The sequence below is a fragment of the Suricata suricatta genome, chromosome 9 (assembly GCF_006229205.1).
Source record: "Suricata suricatta isolate VVHF042 chromosome 9, meerkat_22Aug2017_6uvM2_HiC, whole genome shotgun sequence".
NCBI classification, from domain to species: Eukaryota; Metazoa; Chordata; class Mammalia; order Carnivora; family Herpestidae; genus Suricata; species Suricata suricatta.
This window is the reverse complement of record NC_043708.1, coordinates 43,483,520-43,487,132: the sequence shown is the minus strand read 5'-3', so window position 1 is coordinate 43,487,132 and position 3,613 is coordinate 43,483,520. Positions and strand designations below refer to the sequence as shown.

The 3,613-nt window shown below is 37.6% G+C and overlaps 1 protein-coding gene across 6 annotated transcripts in view; it reads right to left on the bottom strand.

Moving 5' to 3' along the window:
- Window positions 1-3,613, bottom strand: part of GMFB (glia maturation factor beta) — a 30,150-nt gene that overhangs the window by 19,993 nt on the left and 6,544 nt on the right. The window lies entirely within an intron of this gene.

Below are 3,613 nucleotides of genomic sequence, written 5' to 3'. Positions count from 1 at the left end.
TTTGGTTTATAATAATTTCAGAGTAAATTCTGTAAGACGGTAAAATCTGAAATAGCTTTACCTTTTGCAGCAAAATGGCACTGACATGAATGTTCATTCTTAAGAACTGTATACCTATGGAGGAGGCAAGATGGGGGAGTGGTAGGGAGTTCCATACTTCCCACCTGCATTTCTCAAACAAAGAAGGGCTGAAGCCAAAGGACTCTGCACCGCAAGAGTCTGGGAGGAAAAGAGACAGAGTCGACTAAGAAGACAGCCTCATAGGGCTACCTCAAGAAACAAACCAAAGTACACATGGTGGAGAGTCCCAAACATCACTACCAGCAGGGAAATAAAATAAGCAAAGTCACTACAAGAGAGACCAAAGGACGCCATTAAAAGAACACTTCCTGAAAGGACAGGCCCTGGACAGTCTATGAGCCTCCTCTAATACAGCAGTACTTGCAGGTGCAGAGTGCATAATAAGCTTTTAAAACTGACAAGAGACAGAGAGCTAGCCAAAGTGATGAAACAGAAGAATTCTCCTCAAAAGAAATTCCAGGAAGAAGTGACAGCTAAGAATTGGTCAAAACAGATATAAGCAACATAACTGACCAAGAATTTAGAACGACAGTCATAAAATTAATTGCTGGGCTTGAAAAAGGCATAAAAGACATCCAGAGATGCCATTGCTACAAAGGCTATGGACCTTAAAAATAGTCATGATGAATTAAAAAATGCTGTAAATGAAGTGCATGATAAAATGGAGGTGGCCACTACATGGATTGAAAAGGCAGAGAGGAGACTAAGTGAATTAGAAGACACAATAATAGAAAAAGAGGAAGCTGAGAAAAAGAGAGATAAATTGATTCAGGAACACGAAAGGAGAATTCGAGAACCGAGTGATGCAATCAAATGGAACAATATCTGAATCATAGGAATTACATAAGAAGGAGAGAGAAAGGGGCTGAAGGGGTACTTGAACAAATTATAGCTGAGAACTTCCCCAATCTGGGGAAGGAAACAGCTACTGAAATCCAAGAGACACAGAGAACTCCCCTCAGACATAACTTGCATCAATCTTCTGCACAACATATCATAGTGAAACTGACAAAATATCAGGATAAAGAGAGAGTTCTGAGAGCAGTTAGGGATAAAAGGGCTCTAACATACAAAGGGAAACATATCAGGGTGGTTGCAGACCTATCTACTGAAACTTGGCAGGCCAGAAAGGAATGGCAGAAAATCTTCAATGTGATGAACAGAAAAAAATATGCAGCCAAGAATCCTTTATCCATAAAGCCTGTCATTCAGAATAGAAGGAGAGATAAAGGTTTTCCCAAACAAAAAGTGAAGGAATTCATCACCACTAAACCAATTCTACAAGAAATCCTAAGGGGAACTCTATGAGGGAAATGTTGCAAGGACCACTAGGTACCAGAGACACCATTACAAGCGTGAATCCTACAGAGAACACAATGACTCTAAATGCATATTTTTCAATAATAACACTGAATGTAAATGGACTAAATGCTCCAATCAAAAGACACAGGGTATCAGAATGAATAAAAAAACAAGATTCATTTATTTGCTGTTTACAAGAGACTCATTTTAGACCTGAGGACACCTTCAGATTGAAAGTAAGGAGATGGAGATATATCTATCATGCGACTAGAAGTCAAAGGAAAGCTGGAGTACCCATAGTTATATCAGACAAGCTGGATTTCAAATTAAAGGCAGTAACAAGAGATAAAGAAGGGCATTATATAATAATTACAGGGTCTATCCATTGGAAAGAGCTAACAATTATAAACGTCTATGCACTGAATTTGGGAGCACCCAAATACATAAAACAATGAATCACAAACAGAAACAATCTTATTGATAAGAATGTGCTCATTGCAGGGGACTTTACTATTCCATTTACATATAGCAATGAATAGATCAACTAAACAGAAAATCACTAAAGAAACAATGGACCTGAACAACACATTGGACCAAATGGATTTGACAGATTTATTTAGAACTCTACATCCCGAGGCTATGGAATTCACTTTCTTCTTGAGTGCATGTGGTACATTCTCCAAGAGAGATCACATACTGGGTCACAAAGCAGCCCTCAATAAATATAAAAGAATTGAAATCCTACCACGCACACTTTCAGATCACAATGCTATGAACCATGAAATCAATCACAGGAAAAAGTCTGGAAAACCTCTAAAAACATGGAGGTTAAAGAACACCCTACTAAAGAACAAATGGGCCAATCAGACAATTAGAGAAGAAATGAAATATTATATGGAAACAAATGAAAATGAAAATACAACAATTGAAACACTTTGGGATGAAGCAAAGGCAGTACTAAGAGGAAAATACACTACAATCCAAGCCAATTTCAAGAAACTAGAAAAAGCACAAATACAAAATCTATCAGTGCACCTAATGGAACTAGAAGAGAGCAAACCCAGAGAAGAAGAGAAGTAATAAAGATTATGGCAGAAATAAACAATACAGAATCCAAAACAACAGTTGAGCAGATCAATGAAACCAAGAGTTGGTTTTTTGAAAAATAAACAAAATTGATAAACCTTTAGCCAGCCTTCTCACAAAGAAAAGAGAGAGCACCCAAATAGACAAAATCACAAATGAAAATGGATTTAGTACAATCAACCCCTCAGAAATACAAACAATTATCAAGGAATACTATGAAAAATTATATACCAACAAACTGAACAACCTAGAAGAAATAGACAAATTCCTAAACACACACACAAAATTCAAATGGGAAGAGATAGAAAATCTGAACGGACCCATAACTAGTGAAAAAATTAAATCAGTTATTGAGATCTTTGGGCCAGATGGCTTCCCTGGGGAATTCTACTAGACATTTAAAACAGAGTTAATACTCATTCTTCTCAAGCTATTCCAAAAAAACAGAAATGGAAGGAAAACTTCCAGACTCATTCTACAAAGCCAGAATCACTTTGATTCCCAAACCAGACAGAGACCCAGCAAAAAAAAAAGAACTACAGGCCAATATCCCTAATGAATATGGGATGTAAAAATCCTCAACAAGATACCAGCAAATCAAATTCAACAGCATTTAAAAAGAATTATCCACCATGATCAATTGGGATTCATTCCTGGGTTACAGGGCTAATTCAATATTCACAAATCCATCAATGTGATATATCACAGTAACAAAAGAAAAGATAAAAACCATATGATCCTGTCGTTAGAGGCAGAATAAGCATTTGACAAAATACAGCACCTTTTCTTAATAAAAACCCTCGAGAAAGTCGGAATAGAAGGAACTTATGTAAACATTATAAAAGCAGTTTATGCAAAGCCCACAGCTAATATCATCCTCAATGGGGAAAAGCTGAGAGCTTTCCCCCTGAGATCAGGAACACGACAGGGGTGTCCACTCTCACCACTGTCGTTTAACACAGTGCTGGAAGTCCTAGCACCAGCAATCAGACAACAAAAGGAAAGGAAAGGCATCAGAATTGGCAAAGGGGAAGTCAAACTTTCACTTTTTGCAGATGACATGATACTCTACATAGAAAACCTGATCGACTCCACCAGAAGACTACTAGACCTGACCCATGAATTCAGCAAAGTCCCAGGGGAC